Below are 26,556 nucleotides of genomic sequence, written 5' to 3'. Positions count from 1 at the left end.
AGCTACAGCTCACTTCATCGGATGCATACTGTGGAAAATACAGAAGATGTTTTTATACACACAAACCATGAAAAAATGGGTGTTTATCACTACAAAAGGTTTTCTCCCCCACCCCACTCTCCTGCTGGTAATAGCTTATCTAAAGTGATCACTCTCCTTACAATGTGTATGATAATCAAGGTGGGCCATTTACAGCACAAATCCAGGTTTTCTTCCCCCTCCCCACCCCACCCCCACACAAACCCACTCTCCTGTTGGTAACAGCTTATCTAAAGTGATCACTCTCCTTACAATGTGTATGATAATCAAGGTGGGCCATTTCCAGCACAAATGCAGGGTTTAACAAGAACGTCTGAGGAACAGTGGTGGTGGGGGTGGGGGAATAATAAACAAGGGGAAATAGGTTACTTTTTATAATGACTCAACCATTCCCAGTCTCTATTCAAGCCTAAGTTAATTGTATCCAATTTGCAAATTAATTCCAATTCAGCAGTCTCTCGTTGGAGTCTGTTTTCGAAGTTTTTTTGTTGAAGGATAGTCACTTTGAGATCAGAAATCGCGTGACCAGAGAGATTGAAGTGTTCTTCAACTGGTTTATGAATGTTATAATTCTTGACATCTGATTTGTGTCCATTTATTCTTTTACGTAGAGACTGTCCAGTTTGACCAATGTACATGGCAGAGGGGCATTGCTGGCACATGATGGCATATATCACATTGGTAGATGTGCAGGTGAACGAGCCTCTGATAGTGTGGCTGATGTTATTAGGCCCTGTGATGGTGTCCCCTAAATAGATATGTGGGCACAGTTGGCAACGGGCTTTGTTGCAAGGATAGGTTCCTGGGTTAGTGGTTCTGTTGTGTGGTATGTGTTTGCTGGTGAGTATTCGCTTCAGGTTGGGGGGCTGTCTGTAGGCAAGGACTGGCCTGTCTCCCAAGATTTGTGAGAGTGTTGGGTCATCCTTCAGGATAGGTTGTAGATCCTTGATAATGCATTGGAGGGGTTTTAGTTGGGGGCTGAAGGTGACGGCTAGTGGCGTTCTGTTATTTTCTTTGTTGGGCCTGTCCTGTAGTAGGTGACTTCTGGGTACTCTTCTGGCTCTATCAATCTGTTTCTTCACTTCCGCAGGTGGGTATTGTAGTTGTAAGAGTGCTTGATAGAGATCTTGTAGGTGTTTGTCTCTGTCTGAGGGGTTGGAGCTTTAGATAAGCTATTACCAACAGGAGAGTGGGTTGAGGGGGGAGGGGGAAGAAAACCTGGATTTGTGCTGGAAATGGCCCACCTTGATTATCATACACATTGTAAGGAGAGGGATCACTTTAGATAAGCTATTACCAGCAGGAGAGTAGGGTGGAGGGAGAGAAAACCTTTTGTAGTGATAAACACCCATTTTTTCATGGTTTGTGTGTATAAAAACATCTTCTGTATTTTCCACAGTATGCATCCGATGAAGTGAGCTGTAGCTCATGAAAGCTTATGCTCAAATAAATTGGTCAGTCTCTAAGGTGCCACAAGTCCTCCTTTTCTATTCTAGAATGTGTGATCAGCAGCTCTGACATGAGGTTTTTTAAGCATGAGTTCTGTGTGCACCAGCCCCTATAGTTTGCATTTGTTTGTTTTAAGCTTTCTGTAAAAAAAAGGTAACAGCTAGAAGGGACAGATCTTTAGATGGTTGCTCAGTCATAATATTTAGCACTTCTGTACTATGTTAGCTCTTCAAAATCACTATACAAACATTAAACAAACTTAATCTAAAGACTTCCAGCTTTTGAATGACTAGGAGTTGACAAAACAGAGCTATTCCCTGTTGTGTTCTCTGCCCCCCTGAACAAAAAGACTTCCCTGAAAATCAGCATCTTAAAAGAACCATTAAGGATCTTTCAAAAGAACAGTCCAACCAAGGCTGCTGTAGGGATACCCTTGTTATATCAGATCTGGTGTTTGTTTAAGGCTGGTGTAGAATGAAAGGAGAGCTTCCTGTTTCATTTGCATGTGTAAATCGAGCAGACCTTGCTCCTTTTTTCCTTTTAAAGTGCTCAGAGTTTAGGGGAGAAAAGTGAATGAGATTCTGCTTATACCAGGTGTGAAAAAGCAGAAGGGATCAAAATCTATTCTTGTGCAAAAATCTGTTCTCCCTGAAGTCAACAAGGCTACACAGGTGTCACTGTCAGCAGGAATTGGCCTGTGTTCTCATTCCCTTCCCGAATCACACCCCATGCTTGCTCAACATTTTCCACTTGGGAAAGAAGTTAGTTTAAGTTGGGGCACAAAAAAGAGGCCTAACTTCAGGTTTATTTAGCTTTAAGTTTTTGGAATGAAACTCAAAAGAAATCAAATATGAGGTACTTTTATGATGGCTTGAACTGCTAGAGAACCCGCAAATGGACAGAACCTATTCAGCCAGTCTTTCTATCATAGCCTGCTAAGAAGTGGATTTAAAATCCTCAAGGGAGAGGGGAGGGAGAAACCTACAGCATTGTGTGTTCAGCTTCCTCCAGTGCCTTTGCAACCCCTTAAAAGTACAAAGATGCGTTGGCCTGTGGAGCTAGGCTGAGCATAAGGAAAGAACTTGGTGGCCTGTGCATCCCAGTGCAGAAAAATACATCAAAGAAAAATCTTGGATGTCTTTGCTTTTTAGTACAGTTCAATACAGTATTGAACACCGTGCATCAGAACTCTGAAGCCCCTCGATGGAAGGTTCTGTAAAAGTTAAAGGACTGGTATCCGGAATGGGATGTTTTGTTTTGTTTTTCCTACAAATGTGTGGGAATTCGTTCCTTATACGTGTGAGGGGCAATCATTCTGGCTGGAGCTGGATGGTGTGTGTGCAGGTTCTGTGCAAGCCTCCTCCCTACTGCTCTGGTGCTGCCTCTTCCCCTGCCACCCCCACAGGCACTCACCAGTTGGCCAGAAACAGGACCCACCCAGCACACATGGAAGGCGATGATGATGGGCATTAGGGCCCGGAGGCAGCGTCTTGGAGCAGCCTGACAGCCTCAGCCCAGGAGCGGGACAGGGGGAGCCTCCTCCTTTCCTGACAGCTAAGCCGAGCTCCGGAGAGATGGGGTGCGGGGGACAGTGGCTGCTCAACCTACAGCCACAGCTGGCATGGTTCCAATGGTAATCGGATTGTTAGAGTCCGGTCAGCAGTGTTAACGGGATCCTTGGCAGTGTGTTCCTGCAGCGCGTCGTCCGTCCCTGCCAGCTGAGCTTCTTCCAACCCAGAGGGGGCTGCTTTGCCTTTCCCCTCACCCCGGCCGCGCCCCCTGCCTGACCAGTAGGGCCTAAAAATAGGAGGGCCTAAGGCTATAGCCTTATTAGCCTAATGGTTAATCTGGCCCTGGGCTCCCCACAGCTGCCCACCCAGCCCTTACATGCCCGCCCCGCCCACTGTAGCCAGGTCAGGGAGAGCAGATGGGGCAGCTGTAGGGAGCGATGGGGCAGGGGGCGGCTTTTGCCACCATCTTTAATTTTTTCCATCCATGCACGGAATAAATGTTATGTGCACCGAGGGATGTGTACCACCAGTAGAAACAAAAAACCTAGATATAATATATATTTTGTAAACTTTACCGTAGGGATAATTACTCCAGCCAGGACGGTTTAGGCATTTTAGAACTCACTACTCAAAGAACTAAATTTAAGTGTAAGAGAAATAAAAATTATGAAATGCATAGACCAGTCAAAACAGTAAAATAACACACACTGAAAGAATAAAATTACAGAGAATACATGTGCACTGCAGGAAGTACCAAGAAGTAACAACAATAATACAAGTACTTGTTGGGAGGTGAGTGTGAAAGAGACAGTGTGTGTGTGACCCAGAGACTGTGTGTGTGTGTGTGTGTGTGTGTGTGTGTGTGAGACACAGAGACAGAGAGTGTGTGTGTGAGAGAGAGAGAGAGACACCCACACCCACATAGAGACTCTGTGAGTGTGTGTGTGTGTCACAGAGACTGTGTGTGTGCTGGCTGCTTGGGGAGTTTCTGAGAGATGCCATGCGCTGTCTCTTTAAGGCACTCACTGAAAGCTCTCCTGCTCTGTCCTGACCCCTGAACACTGTCTCCCCTTCCCCACTCTGTGGAGATGGGGTACATGATGTGGGGGAGACCAGGGGGTCTGATTCAGTTCTTTTGTTGTACACCCAGTGATTTCATTATGGGTCTTGGGTGTGACTTGAAAGCAAATATTGGGCCTAAAGAAGATAACTATGTTAAAATCTCGATAACTTATTCTTATTCCAGCCTGTGCTTCTCATATTATATTGTGTTCTATGCCGTTCATGTCAATTCCCATAAGGATGTTCCTCCTATCTCTTTTACTGTGCCCTCACTGGACTTTCCTGATATCTCTATGGCTGTATATGTTATGCATCTTGTTGAGTATGAAATACAGTCCTTATGGATATCTTCTCTTCTTGCCTTTTGAACCTTTTGCGTACTGCTACTGCTGAGATATGCCATAGTAAGATGTAAGAAAACTTGACTCCTGCATCCAAATTTGTGTTTACTTAGGCTAAAACATTACATACAATTAATTGTACCTTGAATTTTAATTTCCTCCCAAATGTACAATTAATCCTCCTGGATGACTGTCCACAGCTTTATCTTGTGCAAATAGCTTATTTTAGAGTCCCAGTCGTATACTAGCAGTCCAGGATTGCTATGCTGACTTAATTGAAGTTGGATCTCTTGAAAGAGTAATTTATAAAATACAGAATGAAAACCAGAGAACAGTGTAGGCTGGGAGAATTTTCTTGGGCCACATTAAAAGTGGCTTGAATATTAATCTTGCGTATACATGACAACTTGCATCACCAAGCTGATGACAGCACAGCTTAATAGAACATTCCACATTATCATGTGAAAAGGATCATCAGACTCAGGTTTTCAAATTTATTTTATTTTGATGGTTTATTTGTTTGTTCTGGTTTTTGTTTTTTCCTTCCTATCTCATATCTCATTTAAAAAACAAACAAACAACCTGGAAAGATCCATAAAGCCACTACCTGATCCTGCTTCGGTTCCTTTCTTAAGACCCACCTCTGCCATGATATCTACAAAGTGCTACCAGCTGAGAGCGGTGAGGTGGTGGGCTGAGATCTCCTGAGGTATGATCAGAGGGTCATTTTAATGTTACCTCATCCTTCCATCCCTTCCATTTGTTCCATCCACTTTAATCATAACCTAAGCCCTCCCTGGTCCCGCAATCAGTGACACTGCACACATGCATAAAGGACCCTGGAGTGTGAACTCTGGTGCAGTGACTGTCTTTTGACGGCATACTAGAATAATGCTAAGCACAACGAGGCTGTTTTAGCGTGGTAGCCGTGTTAGTCTGTATCAGCAAAAACAACGAGGAGTCCTTGTGGCACCTTAGAGACTAACAAATTTATCTGGGCATAAGCTTTCGTGGGCTAGAACCCACTTCATCAGATGGAGTGGAAAATACAGGAGCAGGTATAAATATATGAAAAGATGGGAGTTGCCTTACCAAGTGTGAGGTCAGCCTAAGGAGACAATTCAATTAACAGCAGGATACCAAGGGAGGAAAAATAACTTTTGTAGTGGTAATGAGAGTGGCCCATTTCAAACAGTTGACAAGAAGGTGTGAGTAACAGTAGGGGAAAATTAGGTTTAGGTTTTGTAATGACCCAACCACTCCCAGTCTTTATTCAGGCCTAATTTGATAGTGTCCAGTTTGCAAATTAATTCCAGTTCTGCAGTTTCATGTTGGAGTCTGCAAAAAGAAAAGGAGGACTTGTGGCACCTTAGAGACGAACAAATTTATTTGAGCATAAGCTTTCGTGAGCTACAGCATCCGATGAAGTGAGCTGTAGCTCACGAAAACATATGCTCAAATAAATTTGTTAGTCTCTAAAGTGCCACAAGTACTCCTGTTCTTTTTGCGGATACAGACTAACAGGGCTGCTCCTCTGAAACATGTTGGAGTCTGTTTTTGAAGTTTTTTGTTGAAGAATTGCCACTTTTAGGTCTCTTATTGACTGACCAGGGAGATTGAAGTGTTCTCCTACTGGTTTTTGAATGTTATAATTCCTGATGTCAGATTTGTGTCCATTTAAGGCTGTGTTCTTTGACAGGTACTCCAGGCACTATTGCAATAAAAATAAAGAATAATAAATCTAGTGTCTTATCATGTCTTATGTGTTGGTCTTAGCATGTTTATGCCTTTGTGTATATGTCTTATTATCGTTGGACTGTTTTTGCATATTATGTGTATTTGTTAAATGCTTTAATAATTAATACCATTTGTGAAACAAGACTGCACGGTTTAAATGCATGTTCTGTCTCTCTAGCACCATTGTGAAAAGCACATGCCTGTTCCCACTTCTGAGAATGTTTTAATGTTGATTATTAAAGAGGTCTAATAAATTATTTGTTATTTCTATTATTATTATCTGGGTGGTTTTGGGTGGGGCGATGCAAGTTTTAGGGGGGGAAATCTTTAGCCTCCTAGACTATGCAAATTAAAAGGGATGCTAATTTCTTTGGCGTTTCCAGCAGTTAGAAGAGAAAGAGGAGCCCGGCTGCAGGAGCACCGAACAAAGAATTGTTGCCTGTTATTAGGGAGGCAGTTATTACAGCAGCAGCTGACAGCTCTGTCTCTGTCTCTCTGGCATGAGAAACTGCTGGGGCTGTGGATTTCACCGTGTTATTTCTAGTGAATGACTCCGTCATTGTGGCTGATTAGCCTAGTGAACTGTGTTCACTGCGTTTTGATCTGTCCCCCCCCCCCCAGCTCAATTGTTTGCCAAGCCCCGAACAGGGAACTTTTCCTTGCTCTAAATGGCACGCGGTTCCAGGGCAGTCCCCCCAACCCCTGCCAAGGGAAGCGGCGTGCTGTCCATGACAACGGGGTAGTGGAAGAAACGGAGAGGTCGATGGGAGGAAAACAAAAGCCAGGGGTGCTAACTGCGCACCAAGCAGGCACAGCTGGGCCGCCTGGGGCATTGGACGGGGGAATCGGGGCTCGGCTGACCCGGCTAGGGCAACGTCCCAGTGTGCACAGCAAACTCTTCCTTGCTAGGTTTGTGCCAGGCGGGAGCGGGGGACAGGGTGGCCGGCCCTCCAGCCGTTAGGGTGACCAGACAGCAAATGGGAAAAATTGGGGTGGGGGGGTGTAACAGGAGCCTATATAAGAAAAAGACCCCCCAATCGGGACTGTCCCTATAAAATGGGGACATCTGGTCCCGCTACCCGGCGTGTCTTGGAGGCTCCAGGAATTAACAATTCGTCTTTACAGGTTGTGTCATGGGATGAGGCCTCCAGGAACAGTCCAAGCAAAACCGAGGACCCTGGGGTGGGGTGTGTGTGTGGGGGGCTGCTGAATGACAAAGGGCAGCCCCGCTGCGCCAGCCGGCTCCATCCTCCCTGCCGGGCACGCTCCCCGCTGCTGCAGCGTGCCCGCTGGGGAAGCATTCCAGCTGGGGCTGGGGGCAGAGGGGGGGCTTGGGAAGTGTAGTCCCAGCTGCACGGCGGCCGTGGGCACGGCAAGGCGCCGCCGCACTCCAACTCCCAGCAGGCGCTGGGGCGGGAGGGGTGGCTCACCGAGGCCCAGCGCATGCGCAGCCCCGGCCACCGTCTATCCTATTAGGCCGAGCGGGGATGATGTCACCTGCAGGCTGGCGAGCGCCCGGGCGGCGGGGACGGGAACTGGCGGAGCGGCTGCTCGGGTAGGCAGGGCTGCGGCGCTGGCTGCTAAGGATGCCCGGGGTCTGCAGGTAAGGGCGGGCGGCGGCGGCGGCGGCTCTCGCTCTCCCGCCGGGCAAGCGCAGGGGCGAGCTGGGCTGGGCTGGGCGAGCCCCGGGCGCGGGGGGCTGCGCCGAGCCGGGCGCTCGCTCCCAGCCCGGGGAAAGTCGGTCACGGCTGAACCGGCCGCTCAGGTCGCGGGTGGGACCGCGAGAGGACAGCGCCGGCTCCGCGGGTGGCTGCCGGCGCGGAAAATGGCTGATCGCAGGCGGCTTCTGCGGGGATGCCCCCTCGCCAGCGAGGCGAGCTTTCCACCCCGGGGGCGGGCTGGGCGAGCAGCTGGGGCCGATCAGCCCCCCGCCTCCTCCGGGCGGCAGCTGCATCTCCGCCGGGGGCCGGCTAACAAAGAGGGACGTTCCCCCTCGGCTCCGGCTTGGGCGCTGCCCCCGGAGCCATGGCCCGAGCCTGGCTCCCAGCGGGCGGCCGGTCAAGATGCGGCGGCGAGCCGCACCTGGGCGTCAGGGGCGCCTGAAACCGAGCGGCCAGGCTCGGGCGTCCGAGCTCCCTGGGGGTGTGGCACCGGAGCGCCTCGGACCCCCAGAGGGGTGTGACACCCGCGGTGGGGTGGGGCTTCCTCTCTCCAGGATCCCAGCCCCCGCAATGCCCTGGCCCGCTCGCTGCCCCCTGCCGAGCTCGGCGAGCCCAAGGCAGGGCTGGGGCTTGGCCGCCTCTCGCTTCTGCAGCCCAGTGCCGGCGGCGGCCCCGGGCAAGCCGCTGGGCGGAAAAGAGGCGAATCAGGTTTCCCCAGTGGGTGACATTGAAACTGCGGCCGGGTTTCCGCTCCCCGGGCGAAGGACCAGGGCGCCGCGGGGGGGGGGGGGGCTCCCGTGGGCTCGAGCTCCTGGGGGCTCGCTTTGGAGCCGCGCCGGGGCAGGAGATCAGCAGTGAGCCGGGGGCGCTGGACCCTCGGCGGGGGGGGGGGGGGAGCGGAGAAGCACCTGGCTGCTCCGCATCCTGACTAGTTGTCGTCAAATCCGGAGCGAGCTGGGCTGCAGGAGAGTGTCTGCAAGAGCAGGGGAGATGGGGGTGGGTGGGTATTATGACTCTGGTTGCTATGGTTATTCCTGCCACTGGAGCCTCTAGTATTTCCTCTGCTCTGTCTTGGGGGGGCTCTTGCTCATAGCTGGGGAGGGTGTGGCTAGTGGGTGTGCCCAGTGCCATCCCCATTAACCTAGGGGTGTGTTTCCTACCGGCGACCCTCCCAGAATACTGGAGGAAGAACAGCAGGGCTGGAGTAAACCGCAGACCTGGATCTGCCTCCCCATTGTACAGACCGTGGTTTGTGTGTAAAGCAGCCTTGGAAGCCAGCCGCCTTCTGCTCCCACTGTATCCCCCATGAAACTGGCCAAAGGATGGTATTGACATGGCTGCCGGCTCAGGCAGTGGCTCATGGGCTCAAGCTCCTCGCCTTGGCTTGCTTGGGCATCTGTGATCTGGCCCCTATGGAGCCACCAATGAACCCCCCATCTCTAGCTGGCAACCTTCTGCTGACTGGAGAGGGGAAGCCACTGACTGAGAGAATAAAAATGAACAGCCAGGAGAGGGGTGAACAGGAGCGGAGGAAGATGGGAGAGGGAAACTGAGCGTGGTTGCTTCACTTGGACAAGTCGCAAATTGAGATGGGGGAAGTACATGGTGGCCTCTGTCAGTGGGTTGGGAACCATTGGCCTAGCTGTTTCTCTTCCCCCGTCTACTTACTGCTCCCCCTTGGTTGCTCTCGCTCCTTTGTGGGAGTGAGGATGCTGTGCCTACCTGTTTATCTAATGGCATCTGAACAGACGTGTAGGGAACATGCACGATACCCCACAGGGTGTTTCTGTTTATCCTCCTGCTGACACAACCACTTACTTATGACTTGTAGCAAGAGGAGTGTGAGTTGTAGGCTTTTAAACATGATTTTTACGGACACAAGGTCCAAAACTTGCTTTTCAAATACACTTTTCCTAAGTTTCCAGTTGTCTGGCTGGTGGTTGGGACAGACTTTGAGATGCATATTGTTGCTAACAGAGTAATGGTCATTGTTTATGGAGTATCAGGAAGAGTTCCTGTCACTCTGCAAAACTAAGACGATAAGGTCCCCTCCTCTGAGGACATTACAGTCTAACTCAGCATTACAGTAGTGTGTGATGGGGGGAATTACTGTGTATACTAACTGTTGTTGTTATTATTTGTAATACAATATCCTAGTTATGGCAATGTCATAGACCAGGATCCCATTGTGGGAGGTGTTGTACAAACTGAACAAAAAGAGGGTCACACTCCAAGGGGCTTACAAATGAAGTTATGAAATACCAGTGTTAGAGGGAGAATGGGCGTGTGGTTCATGTATAAGACTCGTGATCTGGGATCTACTGCAGATTTGCTCTGTGACCTGGGGTAGTCACTCAAGCCACAGTTTTCAACAGTGTCTATTCATTTTGGTTGCTCCCATTTTTTCAGTGACTAATTTGACATTGAGGATCTGATCTTTGTTGGGTTTTTTTTAATGTTCAGTTTTTTAGAGGTGCTGAGTGCCTGGACCCCCAACACCTCTGAAAAATCCTGATCCCTTGGAATTCAATGGCAAAACACTTATTAACCCCAATGAAGTAAAGATTTCATCCTTAGTGTCCAAAGATGAATGCCTAAAAGTAGTAGCCACTTCTGAAATGCTACTCATTCAGTGTTGGACATTATAGCTTATGTGCTGGGGAATGTTGACAGGATGCTGGGGCGTAAATAACAAAAAAGTTTTAAAGTGGAACGTCTATTCCTCGCTTCTCCTCTAATATTAAACAACTCAATGTACCAGAAGAAATATCTCTCCCACTCACACATCTCCTCAGTTTAACCCTTGAGAATATCACCTAGTAAAGTAAAATGCCAAAAGATCTCTGGAGGACTTTAAAGATCCATTGGTTCAAACAAGTCCCACTATCTCTTGTGTGGCTAGATACCAGCCAGAGAGGAGAAAGAAGAGGTGTAGCTGTTGGGGCAATGACCCAGATGATGGTAGTCAGAAGAGGGCAAAATTATAGTTTGTTTCCTTTTCTAACCCAGGTCTCAAACCAGTCATGATCCACCCTGATGCCTCAGCTATCCTGTTCTGCCAGTTTGTCCCCTAGAGGTTGATTTTGATATTGCATGCTAAATCTCTTGATACTGATTGTTCCAACTTTCTTTTTTTTCTCCTGTTAATAATAGCCCACCTTAATGGATTGGTCTCCTTAGGGCTGGTATGGCAACCCCCATTTTTTCATGTTCTGTGTGTGTGTGTGTGTGTGTCTTCCTACTGTATTTTCCACTATATGCATCTGATGAAGTGGGATTTAGCCCACGAAAGCTTATGCTCAAATAAATTTGTTAGTCTCCAAGGTGCCACAGGTACTCCTCGTTCTTTCTTCCAACTCTTTGAGCCATAAATGTCTGTCTCCTTCCACTTTCTGGAAGTGAAATTTACAAACTGCATTTCTTCATAGCAATGATTTCTGCTAGGGGGATCAGTGAACCGTCTTCCTGCAAGTGCTGAATTTGTCATCTCCATGAGGATTAAATTAGTCCCACAGTGTCAGAATCTGTTACCTGAGTCGGATCAAATTTGCTCCTCAAACCGGCAGATTGAACTATGTATGGTATTTATTTTTAAGCCAAACATACACCTCCCATATTACTGTCTTGATTAATCAATTACAGAAGAATAGGAAAACCCCAAGTATAGTACAAAATATTCAGGTGTTGTGTCTACCCTGAATATGTTCTGTTTGCAATTGCCTTATATTGGAACAAAATAGCAAAAGGAACTTCAAGCTTTTCAATTCATTTTGTAGCTATGGCCTTGGTCTTCCAAGGTGTGACTTCAGTGGCAGCCGAAGGCACTCCGTGCTTCACAGTTCTGTGCCCTGTTTGCCCCTGGGTTTATTTGTGATGGGAGTCAGCCCCTTTCTCTGGTGTTACTATAGGAAGTCCTTCAGATTCCATCAGCGAACCAGGCATACATCCAGTTTTAGTATCTGATTTAGACCCTGTGCTGGCCCCAGTGAAGTAAACAGGATGGGTAGAGTATAAGGTAGAGTAGAATTTGTACATTAATACTTTAAACTGCGTAAAACCAGTCTCGATCTGAGGCTCCTTTTCCTCTTGCTTCCAGTGGGGGAATGAGGGAATGTAGCAGGAAGATGCCCTCTTTCAGTTACACTCTCTGCTAACACTTCTGTGGCACTCTAGACAGCCCTTCCCTTAGATTCAGAAGATGGGAAGAAGGCAGGGGCAAGGGCGAGACAGCAAGTCTGACTGGATTATGTTTATCTCTTTGCTTGTTTCCCTTCTGAGCTGTCATTGTTTCTATTCACCTCCCAACTGAGAAGTCCCTCCTACTGAAAACACTCAGGAGGTGCAAAGATATTCACAGCTTCTTGCAAGTCTTGTTTACCTGCTCGTCTGGAACACAACTCCTGCAATCTAGGTTCTTCCAAGTGCCAGGACTTCCTGGATTTGCTTGCCCTTTACATGCTCTGTCTATCAGCTGTTGGAAAAAACCAGCGGGAACCTGGCAGGGGAAAGAAGGCAATGGAGTGTCACAAGCAAAAGTTTAGGGTTTTTTGGGGGAGAAAAGGAGCAGAATGTGCGTAGTTAAACTTATCTTATGTTCCCTGATAAATCTGCAACTCTTGTCGGGCTTTGAGGTAAAAGTGTTTCTACTAAAAAGTTGGAAGACTCCACATTATTATGTATTTTTTGTGGGGGCTGATGCAGATTAATGTTAGACTTTTTTTGAGGTTCCAGTTATAAAGGGTTCAAGATTCATAGATATTTTTAATAAATGGTTAGTGTTCAATAGGTTGTTTATAAGCCCTTCTGTTGATGTGCATATAATCCTCTCTAACACAATCTGAGAGGTCTAACATGGTTATTATAAAAAGAAAAGGAGTACTTGTGGCACCTTAGAGACTAACCAATTTATTTGAGCATGAGCTTTCGTGAGCTACAGCTCAATAAATTTACTAAGCCCACCTTTCATAAAGTGTGGTTCTTTCCCCCACCCCGGTATTCAAATATACACTTAAATTGTTAGCATTAGTCATTCCTATTTCTCTTAAGTGTTTAAAACATAAATTGTCAATCTTTGTATCTTTCAAGAGAGCTCTGGGCTGACTCGCAGTGTCAGAATGTCCTTTGCAGCAATGCTTCAAGTATTCATGGGTTTAATTCTTTCATGTGCCACCAGCAGATAAAGTCAAGGCTCCCAGCTGTCATCTTGGGCGATTTCTGAAGCCTGCTTGACAAGATTTCTCCAGGCTTCTTTTACAAACAAGGATTTTGTTGGACACTTGGGTTCCTGGCTTGACTGTCATAATTAAATAATTGAACTTTTCCAAAAGTTGCAACTGCCATGAATCAGCTCTTGGCGCCATGTTAAGCAAGGTGTGCTTCCTCTGTTGGAATTGAATATGATTTAACCAGAGCTGTTAAGTAAGCTGTATAAAAATGCACTACAGATTTAAAAAAAAATCTGCATTTTATTGTTGAGCTAAAAAGCTCACATGGATCCGTTTCCAAGTGCTGTTAGTTTCATGCTTTAAAATTCAGTTCATGTCCTTACTGAATTTTTTAAAGATAATGCGTGTGTGGTTGCACTTTGTAACAAATAAGTGGTGGGCTATAGAAAGAGGCATGATTTAATCCTGGGACTGGAGATGAAGCTAGGAATGCTCAAAAGTTTCCAGTTCTGATACTGATTCCATCTGTGGCTTTGGACAAGTTACTTAAACTTGTTGCTTTAGTTTCCCTATCTGTATAACTTAGATTATAGTACTTGCCTGCCACGTGGGGGGGATGTGAGGATTAATTAAAGTGTTTGTAAAGCAGTTAAGTATGTGAGTATTAGCTTGACTAAACAATTGCATTAGTCCCTCCTCCTGTTGCTCTATCTTTAACATTCCATTTAATGCAAGAAGTCCTACCGAGCAGATTACAGAACCACTGGGCTTGATTTGCTCTCCAGCCCCTCCTTGGTATGTGAGATTGCAATTTGCACAGCACACTCTTTGCTAATAAGGAAGGGTGGGGTGGGGGGGTGAAGAGGGAGGGAGGTTGCTCATCTTTAGCTAGGGACCGGTGGTGGTGGTGGTATTTGTATACAAATATCTAAGAGCCCCAGTCATAGCCTAGAACCCCCTTCTGCGAGGCACTGTATAAAGAGAACAAAAGACAGTTCCCCACCCCTGAAGAGCTTACTATTGAAGTATAAAAACATGGGACAGCAGATGGATGCCGACAGACTGACAGGAGAGTGCAAGGAAACAATGGGACAATATTGGTGAGCATGATAGGCAGTCATCTTTGCACCAGCAGCTTAACAGGTGTCAAGTTCTTTCTTTTTTCTTTCTTTCTTTTTTTTTTGGTAGGCATCACAGCAAAGAAGAGAGGAGGAGGGTTTTTGGAGGAGGAGGTAGTTTTCGGGGTGTTTGTGGGGAGCTCTGCCCAAGCATGAGGGGCAGCGTAGCAGAAAGGTGCTTGTTTGAAAATGTCGCTGATGGTGACTGGCATCATGAGCCTATCTGAGGCAGGAGTCGACATTCTTGATGGTCAATGAGAGGGAAGGGCCTTGAAAGTGAAGATTAGCAGCTTGGGTTTGATGTGACCGAGAGAACCCTGTATCTGTGATAGGAGAGGAGGGAATGGACGGCAAGTTCAGGGGAGGGGGACGGTCTGGTTGTATCCTGTCAGTTTTCACTTGGAAGAAATGGAGAACCTTTGCAGACAGAGTGATGAAGGCAGGAGGAGGTGGCGGTGGGGAGGGTTTGAGGAATGAGTTGCCATTGGTGAAGAGGTGTCTGGGATTCAGTTAAACTGGAGAAGCAGAGCTGTGTAGTGAGGGAGATGACAGTACTGGGGGAGGAGAGAACGAATGTGCCATGGAGGAAGTTAGCCTGGTCACAGGATTTCCACCAGCGATGCTCTGCAGAGCACGCACCGGAGTGGAGGAAGTGGGTGTTGAGGGCAAATGAGGGTTGGCAGGGTAGATCTTCTCATGGAAGAGAGGGGCAAAAGAATCAAGGGTGGAGGAGGAGTGAAGCAAGGACAGAATCAACAACCAGATTGGCAGAAGAAAGGGAGGAGAGGGCGGAGAGCAGACGAGAAGTCCTCAATGCTGGTGGATTGGAAGCCCCAGAATGGCCAAGGGACGGGGGTGTGATGTGGGAGTGACGGATGATGCAGAAAGAGAGACTGGTGATGCTCAGGGAGGGGAAATGCAGCAGGTGAGAGAGCCGTGGGGGGGCGACCAAGTCGAGTGAACAGTCCTGTTGGTGAGTGGGAGTCAAATAAAGAGGTGAGGACGAGGGGATATGCAGTGAAGGATCAGGTGGATCATCGACATGAAAACTGAAGTCACTGAGGATGCATGTGGGAGAATCTGAGGAGAGAAAGAGAGAGCACCAGGAAGGCTGATGGGGAGGAGTTGGGTGGATAATAGATGACCACTACATTTGCCCTGTTACCCTCCCCTAGGGATTGAGCCAGTAGACAGACTTTCAGTGATGCCAACTCTTATGATTTTATTGTAGTCCAGTAATTATTTTTTTATGCTCCAGGGCCTGGAGTCCTGTGATTGTGAGAATTTCAGCTTTCCTTTCAAAAATAAAAATAAAATTAAGCTTCTAGCCCTTATGGTTACAGAGAAAAGCCTGAAGCACTGTAAGCATTCCGCAACCTGAAAGCAAATGAAAAGAACCCAAATATATTAGTGTTTGTCTTAAAAGCCATGAGATTGTTAAAATCTCATGATTTTTGGAATGCTTGGGTTGACAATACTGGACTTTAAACTGCAGTCAGGGATTGATAGGTCACTTTGCAGAAGCTGCGTTTGAGCAGGAGGGAGGGGGGAGCTGCAGTGAATGGACACAGCATTCCAGTATCTTGGCCTTGCCCACTCCAAGTGCAGCGTTTCCTCTTGGACTTTCCAGTGCTGCGGGGCTCTGGCGACTCTTGCACCTAGGGACATGGAGCCCATTTTTCTCATCTGAAAGAACAGACAGTGTAACACAGTATCATGTAGATTTCCCTAATAGGGATTTCATACTCTGGGTTTGTGTACACTGGTATTCAAAATTGTTCATCAGCTTCCCTGGAAAACTATAGCTGCTTTTCCCCTCCCCGCCTCCATCACTGCCCTGAAAGCTGTGGCCACAAGAAAAGCCCCTGGTGGCTGCATGCAAGAAATGCTGCCCTATAAAGCAACGTTTACACTCCCAGGCAGTTAATGCTTGGCAACTGGGTGTCTGGTATCTTGAACAGAAGGATGGCGCTTGGAAATGCAAGAGTCTGTTTTAAACACCAAGCAGTGGAAGATTTCAGGGTATTGAAATATTCGGAGACTTTAAGACCAGAAGGCATCATTTATGATCAATTAGCCTGGCCTCCTGTATGAAACAGGCCAAACCATTTCACCCACTAATTCCTGCATCAAGCCAATGTCTTGTGGTGGAGCTAGAGTGCTCTGTTCAGATAGGCATCCAGTCTTGATATAAAGACTTCAAGTGATGGCAAACCCACTACATTGCTTAGTAAGCTGTTCCATTGATTAGTTCCCAATGGCTTAAGGGGCAAATTTTTAATCTCTAGCTCGAATTTATCTTCCTTTGGTTGCTAGCTGCTGGGCCTTGTTATGCTTTTGTATGCTAAATTAAGGAGTCCTCTGTTGGAAATCTCCCCACTTATAGACAGTGGTCAAGTCACCTCTTAACCTTTTTGATAAGCTAAAGACATTGAATAGCCCAAGGCTCACTATAAGGCAGGTTTCCCAGACTTCCGTTCATTTTTGTAGCTCTTTTCTGAACCCTTTCAGATTCCCCCCCCCCCCCGATATCTTTACAAGCCACAGCAGCCATTACCTCTTGCTGGGTATGGGCGCTCTCCTAGCGTGGCTAAAGGCATTTGTTACAGGCCCTTCTGCATGGCCTTTTTGGAAGAAATGGCATCTTCCTTCTTCAAGTATTTCTCTGCACACCTACTCCACTGAGAGCTCTTAGAAGGCATCCTACTGGGAGAATTCCGCTCCACTGCATGAATGGGGCCTTACAAATTATTTAAGAGCAATTTGCCTTGTCAGGCAAGTGGCTTCACGTCTTGCTTATCAAAAGGAATGTAGAAGGCAATACTTAACTATGCACATCTAGCTACTTGATGGTTAACTAAATCATGTCTTCCATGTTTGTACTGGTTCGTGAGCTTCCATTCAAGCTTATTGGCCCAAGTAGTTCCTTGTCTCACCCAGGAGGTTTGGGGCTAGTGAGGTGAAGTTAATTGATATCACAGACAAGTGTCTCTCTTTACAATGAAGTGTACATTCTGTGAGGTCTAACCTCTGGCACCCATTGAAGTCCATGACCATATATCCACCAGCATAAATGGGAAGAAGATTGAGCCTGATGGTGTTTCACTGACCATAGTATGATGTGCTCCAATGAAAAATAAGGCGGTCTTTCAGCATCTGTGCCCATTGAAATACTGAGTCTGGCTAAATACCGCCTCTGCCCACAAAGAGAGACCCTCGAAGTGAATAGGAAAAATGGAGCCATCTCTTCTAAACTCTACTGGAACCCTCTGGTATAGGGACTCTTGCACCACTCCTTTCCCTGCTGCAGGGGTAGCGATGAAAAAGACCCAACCAGGACCTGGTGTCATGCTGACTTTCAGTTGTGGTTTTGTTCCTTTAGAATTGTGTCTAGGAGACAATGTCTTGCCCTGCCCCCAGATCAGTGGGGTACAGAGGGGAGCTTTGATTGACTTTGTCACCGCATCCCTGTGTTGTACTCTGTGCAGATTAGCTGTGCTGCCCTCCCCTAGATCTGGTGCATATTTCCCAACAAAGGAGGTGTGTGGGGTTTCCACTGAGCTCTCTGCCAAGATTGAACGGACAGGACAAAATTTTATTACCCAGGATTCTCTTAAACTTGGCAGAACTTCTTAAGATATATCAGGATTTTACATAAGGAGCTGCTGATGCTTATTAGAAAATGCCACAAAAACATCACAGGGTATGTCTACACTGCAGTTAAATACTCAGCTGGCCCGTGCCAGCTGACCTGGGCTTTCAGGACTCAGGCTAAGGGGCTATTTAATTGTGGTGTAGGTGGTGTAGATGTTTAGACTCTGGTTGCAGCCCAAGTTCTGGGACCCTCCAACCTCATGGGGTCCTAGAGCCCAGGGTCAAGCCCAAGCATCTATACTACAATTAAACATCCCCTTAGCCTGAGCTCTGAGAGCCCAAGTCAGCTGGCAGGGCCCAGCCACAGGTGTCTAATTGCAGTGTAGACATACCCATAGCCTGCCTTTCTGCTAAACTCAGCTGGTTATTTTCTATCTCTTCCTGCTCTTCATGCAAATGTTGCCTGCCATAAACAGGCTCTTCTGAGTTCATTTCCTTGTGCTTATTTTTCACCTGTCATTTACATTTGTCAGTGACAACATAATAATCTCCGTAGCAATTGATTGGGAAGTCATAAAGCAGAGACCATGGCTCAAGGTGGGGAATAAACCACAGCAGGAGGAAAGCAGGTGAAAATAGGGCACATGAACTGCTTACGCTGTCCGATGGCTTCCAAGTTTCCCATCATGCATCAGCAGTCCTTTATTATTATGCGATGTTTGGATAGCGTGCCGAAGGCTATAAAGGGCAGAGCTGCTTTAATATGATCCATAAAATGCTCTGGGCTCCTGCCCTGTCCCATGCTAAAGCAACCCATAGTGGGAAGATGAGGACTATCCCGGACGTGGAAGCATGAATTGCCATGGACATGGAATGCATGAAAAGGTAAGGATGAAAATTACTATGGGGAAATATAAATTGCTTAGCTAACTCTGGGCCAGACCCTCAGGGGCATGTCTGGGGAAGGAGTGGCTGATGTCAGGAGCCCAGAGCATTCTGTGCTTGATGATCTTCTGATGTAATGCCATCCAGGTTGTCCATTACAAATCAGTATAGATTAGAGCAGCCTTTAGGCTGCTAGAGACCAGTTTGGCTCCCAGCCAGTCCCAGGATTGGGAAGGCAGGCGAGGCAGTTTAGAGCTGCTTGCCCCCACCCGCACGGAGCTTTGCTATGGCACAGCTGCGAGGTAGTCCTGCATTTTGAATGGATGGCCACTTGCAATGTTGATCCCTTCTGGCCCAAACACGTTTGGGTGATGCTACCTTCCATCACAGTCTCTCTGCCATCTAACTTGCTGCTGTTCTGTAGCTGTTACCTAGTGTATTTTCCTTGCAAATGTATAAGAACCCAAAAGGATTTAGTGCTGGTCTGGGGCTGTGGCGTAATCCATTTGTCTGGCTGGAAGGCTGTCTGAACAAGCAAGTCTTGTTTGCCCCCTCCCCCCCATCTCCTAGTAAATGGGTGGGACTTAAAGGAGCTGTAAACTCTTGTGTGACCCTATGAAATGTCTCTACTATAAGTAAGGGACGTACAGCTGGTTCCCTCAAGGATGCTTGTGTGTATGTAAGTGGCTGTAAATCTGTTAATTTAAAGACTTCTGTTCCATGACCGACAGGGACCCCTCATTTTAACATTCCTTTGTGTTTGCTGCTTTTGCTCTTTGGTCGGCACAGTGTCATCTCCTGATATGGGATGAATGCAGACTTGTGTGAGGGGCAAATGCGTCCGCGAAAATTTGTGTACCCTTTTCAGGCCCACCTTGATGGAAACTCTGTGAAAGCAAACACTTTACTCAGTGCAGTGCCCATAGAAGAGGGTCTGTTTGAACTATACTAATCCCTGTTGCCTCCAGAACAGCCTTGTTTACAAGAGATGGTATTTCAAATGTGTATCCTGGTAAAATATCTTACATAACTGATTTGCGTGCTAGACACCAATGTGTGCAAGTGTTTGGTTTTAAAACCAAACATGTTCTCGAATGCAGGAGTTAATCCACATACCTCCTTCCTTGTTCTGAAATATATCAAGACATTTTGTAGGAGGTTGAAGGCTCTTCTGAGTGTATTATTCCATTTTTGAACTCCAATTATTTTCTATGAAGATTGTCTGCCTGGCAAATTGCATGTGAAATAACTGTGGCTATGAAACCACCAAAAACTCAACCAATTGCATAGGACAAAAAAAGGAAACATTTTTATAGCACATTAAATACTGTAATCTGTGCAGTCAGTTTACTCTCAGATCCATAGTTGGAAACCAATTTCTTTTAATATTAATAGTTTTTCTGGAACTTAATTTTGTCATAAATGCTATTCTTCCATTTGTGAGGCCCATAAACATTTCTTAATCCACGAATGAAACAAAACTGCACTTAATTGTTTAAAATTACATGAGACACTCAATATACTGAGAATCAAATTATATAATCTTTGAATTAATAAAGCATATAATTTCAGTGCAAGAAATGGGATGTCTTCTCGGATAACTTATGAGAATCCTGTAGAAAATGGTAACCTTTCTATAGTTTGAGATGGCTTTTGTGTAAAAAAACAAAACAAACAAAAACCACCTAAACTTTTCTAATAAATATACAGGAATTGTATCCCTGCTACACAATTTTATAAGGTGACTGAAAAATCCCATAGAAAAGAGAGAATTTCCTAAAGTCTAGTTTGTGGGTTTCCATAGAATCCTACAAAGTTAAATCATTATTAAATTCTGTAGGGCTCTTCCATATGGCTAGAGGCTTTAATAAGTCAGTGTACTGTCATTCTTTCTCTAATATTACATTAACTGGAAGCTAATGTACTTCTTCTGTTAAGTGATGTGTCAAGGCTGGTGTATATGTTATCCCAGTGCTGGTGAAGTGTTCTACAGAGAGCTGGTTGGAAAATGGTGGTGGTTTTCTTTCCCTACAGAAAATGTTGACTTTTTTTTTTCCAGTGAAAAACTGAAATATTTCAACTGAAAACCACGGTAGTTTGATTCGGAAGTGCTGCTGCAGTGCCTTATGGGAGTTGTGGTCCAGTTGTCTTATGTCCCCTTTGTGTATGGGCCAAGCTCCCAGGTGGGACTATGTTGTCCATGGCCTGCCCTGTTGGTGAGGGGAGGTAGTATGTAATCGTGGTTGCAGTCCAGCTGGGGAGTCCAACTAATAGAGGAGAATGGGGATATGAGACAACTGAACTACAACTCCCATGAGGCACCATGATGGCATGTCTGAATCAGAATATATCAGTTTTCATGTGTTTGGCTTTTTGACAAATCAAAAATTTTTGGCAGAAAACACACACTTGTTGGCTGTGAAGAGCGTAACTCGGTTGAAATCAAATTTTCTATCAAACAGTTTCGTCAGAAAATTTTCTGACCACCCCATGAGCTATATCTGGCACTGCTAGTTTCATGTCGAGCCCTGGGAACCTTGCAAGGGGGTGGGTCGCTGAGCTCGAGTGTCTACACTGCAGCTTTTAACCTGTGAGCCCAACTCAAGTGACTTGGGTTTGGAGACTTGGTGCCTCAGGGTTGTTTTTGTTGTTGTTGTGGTAGTGGTGTAGATTTACCCAATGATTCTAGGCTCTTTCACGGGGGAAAAGAAGTCCTGATCCTCACCAAACACCCGTTTCAGCATCTTTGCATCTTTGCTGCTTTTGCAGCCCTGTAATTTAGCTATTGTATAATTTCTAATAAGCAGTTATGAGTATGGCTTTTATGTTGTTTAAATTATTGTACAGCAATTTGAGTGGGCGTAGGCGCCGGGGGAACTGGTAGTAAACCTCCCGCTCTGTGTGTTTAAGAAACTTTTATAACAAAAACAATACTTTTTGAATTATATAAAAACTAGGAGCATTTGCCTTCCAGGAGAGAGAACCCCAGCCCCCTGGAATCTTAGTGGCATATTAGCATAGAAGCAATGTGTTCTATCTCTGCATTTATACTCTCTCCCATCAAACATCATAGCATTTCATCACCTTACAGTCACTGATGAACGTAGCCTACCTCTTAGCACCCGATGCAGTTGAGAGAGAGAGAGTGTGCAGAGGGAGCTGAGGCATGGATCACCTAAGGGCCTGATGCAAAGTCTATCAAAGTCAATTGAGTTCTTTTCCATTGGCTTTGAACAAGTCTTGTACAACCTGATCTAAAGGCGCACAGGCTGGGAAGTGGACCCATATTTCCTGAGTCTCATCTGTTTGACAGTACCATGGAAAAATGTGCATCTAGTTGAGGAAATGTCAGTTTGCAGTGGAAAGGATGGGCAGTTAGCTCTTATTAAAATGTAACTTTAAAGAATTCTCATTAGCTATTGTTTAAAGAAACTGAAATACAGTAGCTATTCATTAGATGTAGTGTTCATTAGGTATAGTGTATTTCAAATGTGAAGCAGAAGAGAGACCGAACGGCTTTGTTTTCTAGCTAATCTGCTTTTTAAAACACACACAGTCTTCTTGTTCCTAATTCACTATCTAGTTACTGTTACTCATTTTAAGGACACTCAGGAAAATGTGCTCCTGAACTATTACATTCCTTCTAGCATCTCTTTCTTCTTCAGCTGGAGTTCACAGAGTATAATGGGCAGATTAACAACCTTATTTGTGGAATAACCCGTCTTTGTGCAGGTCTGGCTAAAAACCAATTAAGTTTGTCCTGATCTCTAAATAAGATTTTTGTCAAATGTCTTTATCCAACTGCAGTGTTACTGTCCACTAATAGAGGGATTAAAATAGCCGATGGTGTAGACTGTATGCTGGATAAATAGAGAAGAATTTAGTCGTGCTTGAGGGTTCCATAGGTGCATAAACTTGTCTCTTCAGTTGTTTTTGCAGCTCAATTTCCTAGGATTAAAATCTCTGGTTACTTTATGTGCGAAACCCAAGTATAGCACAGCAGATGTAGGGTCTTACCAAAAGCCCGTTGTACAAAATGAAAGTCTCCTAACTGATTTTGGTGGACTTTGGATCAGGATATTAATGCAGCCATCTACTTGAGAGAGAGATTTTTTGGTGCATGACTGTGTAATTCTATAATGCCAAACAGGAAGGCCAAGACTTTTAAAACTGACTAGTGATTGATATATAATATTTTGGTTGCCTAACTTGAGATACCTTTTTTAAAAGGGGCACGCGCTCTCTCTCTCTCTCCCCCTCCAAAAAGTGCTGGAAAATCAGGTCCCATTAAGGTACTTCAAGTTGGGCAGAACCCTGGATCATTAGTCACTTTTGAAAATCTTTGTCTAAAAAGGGCTTGGTCAGCTTTTTATATCGGCTACAATAGAACGGTTTGCCTGCGTGGTACTGATTATTGTGTGTAATAGTGCAGCAAGCCTTGCATTGTGTGTCACAGCCTTGATTGGAAAGAAATCTAAACACAAACTATCTAGATGTGAGCATTTGTCAAGAGTACCCCAAATGTTTACTCCATCCACAACAAGAGAAACTAGTTCTGTGATCACTTTTAAAATAAAAAAAAATAACGAAGATGCATTTTATACTGTTCTCTGAAGGTACTGCTATATATTTCCCCTAAATATTTCTAGATCATGATGTAGAATTGCAAAGCTGTATGGTTTTTAATCCAGGCAAACTGGAAAACAAGTGCCCCCATTTTTTTTTTTTTAAAGGTTGAAAACAATTATTTTACAAATTTAAAGTAAGAGACTGATGGTATAGAGAACGGGATGAAATGTAATCACCTTATCTATTGCATTAATGCCTTGCATCTTTTTTTCTTATCTACCAAGGTGGTAAGAGAAGGAGGGATATAAGACAAACTATAAAATTAGCAGAAGAACCGATCATCTGATCACTGTTGCATTTGGGGTATCATTTATGGTGCTTTATCTATAATGGCATGTGGCTCAGTCCAATGTGGACTGGACACGTATGATGCCAGCACTTCACTGTGACACTCCTAGAAGGATCATGCCTCAAGTGTTGACATGTTTTGTACGTGGTGGGTCAAATGCTAGGTTTCAGGTATCATCATTTATTTCATTGGCCACTAGGTCATACGGTAGTGTACCTTTATTGTAAAACACAGAGGAAAGAACCACTGTTGCAGTGGTTTATATTAGATCAGATAGAGTAGACTTACGAGCCAATCTAACATTGCTATGTCTCTTTATTCTGTCTCTAACATTGCTATGTCTCTTTATTCTGCATGGGTCATTTCTCCATCAACCTGCTTCTTGAAGACTGGAATTTCTGCTCTTAAATTACTTGTGGAAATACTTGGCCTTTTTTAAAATATAAAAGCCAGGTAGGAGGTATGAAGACATGGATTTCAAGATTTGAGAGATTCCAGCTAATTAGGGCTGCTTTCAGGCCCCAGTTCGGTGAAGCACTTAAGCATGTGCCGAACTTTAAGCATGTGTGTAGTCCTGTTCACGTCAATCCATATTTGTTCTGTGCAATGTGATACTTGAGTTGTACATCTAAGGGGAAAAATGAGAATAAATCTGAAATGCAGTCAGCCCATTTCTGTAACAGACACGTTTATTTACTTGAATGCCTTCTGCTAACAAATGCAAAGTGAGTGACTATCTTTACTGAGATCTTGTAATGTTTCAGAATGGATGTGGCAGATGGCCAAATAGTCTTTCGGTGACTTGAGTGGCTGTATGGGTAAGTCAACCCATGTACTCCTTGCTGTGTTAGCAAGTTTGTCTTGTGAAGTCCATGACTGAAAAACCAAGATGCTTAACACTAGTAGACGTAAAAATGCTCTGTAGCAGGCCACACCGGTGCTTGTATTTACCCAGGGGGTAGGAGCTTGTGTCCTTTCCCAGACTCCTTCCTGTTGTTGTGGGTCTGAGCAAGAGCTGTGAGGTGATATGACATGGCTATCACAGCTGGCAGAGACACTGTTTACTCAGCAGAAGAATCTAATAATACCCCAAGCGTTTGCTGTGTCTGAGTTACCTGAGCCCAAACAAACCACAAGGAAGGAATCCGGTGTCATTAAGAGTCTGAACAGAGGAAGCATGCAGTGCACCCAGTGCTGATGTCTACAGCCCAGTGTGTGTGGGGGGGAAATCCTGGCCTTTCTCGTTTTCGGGGAAGGAGAGGGTGTACAGCCCAAAAAGGGTGGAACAGTGGCTCTGCTGCAGGGCATGGATGCAGAGGGATAGGCAGGATGCAGACAGCCCAGAATAGGAGGTTCTGCTCCCTGGGTCTAGTGGAGTAGAGGAAGGGTTCATTTACTAATTCCCTGAGCCACTGCAGAACCCTCTGGTCAAATCCCAGTCTTTGCTAAGTAGGGCGGCTTAGCATCTAGATGGGAGCCCTTCTAGAGCAGCATATATAAGGCAACGAGGAGCCTTTGTGCCTATCCTGCTGCCTAGCCAGTGTTGAACAGTCCTTCGCTATATACAAATATTTTCCTATTAAAGCTGCCCAGGAGCAGAACTCTCCTCCTACTCCCCCACATGCCACTAGATTGTGGAGGGCAAACGTGTGGGACTTGGGCAATGGGAGATGAATTCCTGGGGGAAGCACAGATTAAAATGACTTTAGTATGGTGGGCGCAAATCCTGTCAACTTCTGTTTACTTACCACCACACGAAAAAAACCCACCCCACTTCGCTAGGCTGGGGCTACTTGGACTCAAACTATTGCCAGTCCAAACTGTAGTTGGCTAACTTCACGCTGACTCTGGAGGGAGAGAGCCTCACGTCGGAAAAGCTTCTGATTGCTAAGAGCTATGGGTTTTTTTTGGCTTGTACTAACCCAGGTTCAGAACACAGTCAGTCTAGGCCAGAGGGTTTGCTCTGACAGAAGCAGACCGGTCAATCTATAACAGCGAGGAGTTATAGCTCTGGGTTTATGAGGCAAATGGATGTCTGAAAATGTGCTAATGCGGATCACATTGGGAGGCAAAGGCAATAACAGACTGTGAGGCTAAAACAGTGGCTCTCAACCTCTCTAGACTACTGTAGTCATTTCAGGAGTCTTATTTGCCTTGCGTACCCCAAGTTTCACCTCACTTAAAGCCTATTCACTTACAAAATTAGGCATAAAAATATAAGTGTCACAGCACACTCTGACTGAAAAACTGCTCATTTTCACTGTATAATTATAAAATCAACTGGAATATAAATACTGTACTTACATTTCAGTGTATAGTACATACAGCACTATAAACAAGTAACTGTGTGAAATGTTAGTTTGTACTGACTTCGCTAGTGCTTTTCATCTAGCCTGTTGTAAAACTAGGCAAATATCTAGATGAGTTGATGTACCCCCAGGGGGTACACGTGAGAGAACCACTTGGCTAGAAAATCTTCTTCTTTTTTTTCTTGCATATTTTAAAATCCAGTGACTGTGGTGCAAGCATCTAACCGTAGCCAAAGATTGCATGAAGGGAAACAAATTCTCTCTATCTCTGGTAGATCTGCTAGGGTAGAATATATTTCTGAATAAAAGGAAGTAAAATGTAACTACCCTGCCTCCTGTTCCACAAGAACAGCCAATCTAAGGGGAAGGATTAGGAGAACAGCAAACATTGGGCCTGATCCTACAGTTGGCTCTGTAGGGGTGAGACCGTGTGCCTGCATAGTGCCCTGTGTAAAAGCAATGGGCCTCCATACAGATACAAGGGTCTGCTCATATAAATCCCGTTGCAGGATTAGGGCCATGGATTAATCGCCTTGGGACAGGGCGCTGTCATGTTGGTCCGCAAAGTGCAGTACATGGCTGTGTTTCAGATGGTAATTTGAGCCGCTCGGTGCCCAGGTGAAGAGCAGGATGTAGAAATGAGCCAATGCAGTGGCAGTGCATGCATTTTGAAAGGGCTTTTATGTGCGCATTTCAAGCGTAGTGCAGGCAGCCATGCTGGAAACGCTAGGGCAAGCCGCAGAAGTAACCACGGTTGCAGGGGTGCT

The 26,556-nt window shown here is 45.6% G+C and overlaps 1 protein-coding gene across 2 annotated transcripts in view; it reads left to right on the top strand.

The window, feature by feature from the left end:
* The first annotated feature begins 7,616 nt into the window (after positions 1-7,616).
* The window catches only part of DAAM1 (dishevelled associated activator of morphogenesis 1), a 187,739-nt gene continuing 168,799 nt past the window's right edge, over positions 7,617-26,556 (top strand). For both annotated transcript variants that reach the window (XM_084632792.1, XM_084632791.1), the window contains exon 1: positions 7,617-7,742. The gene's annotated coding sequence lies outside the window, so the exon portion shown is untranslated. The remainder of the gene's footprint in view (positions 7,743-26,556) is intronic.

Source organism: Lepidochelys olivacea (genome assembly GCF_965140295.1).
Source record: "Lepidochelys olivacea isolate rLepOli2 genome assembly, chromosome: 6".
Classification (NCBI taxonomy): domain Eukaryota; kingdom Metazoa; phylum Chordata; order Testudines; family Cheloniidae; genus Lepidochelys; species Lepidochelys olivacea.
Note: the sequence above shows the minus strand (reverse complement) of the source record. Positions and strands in the feature narration are given on the sequence as shown.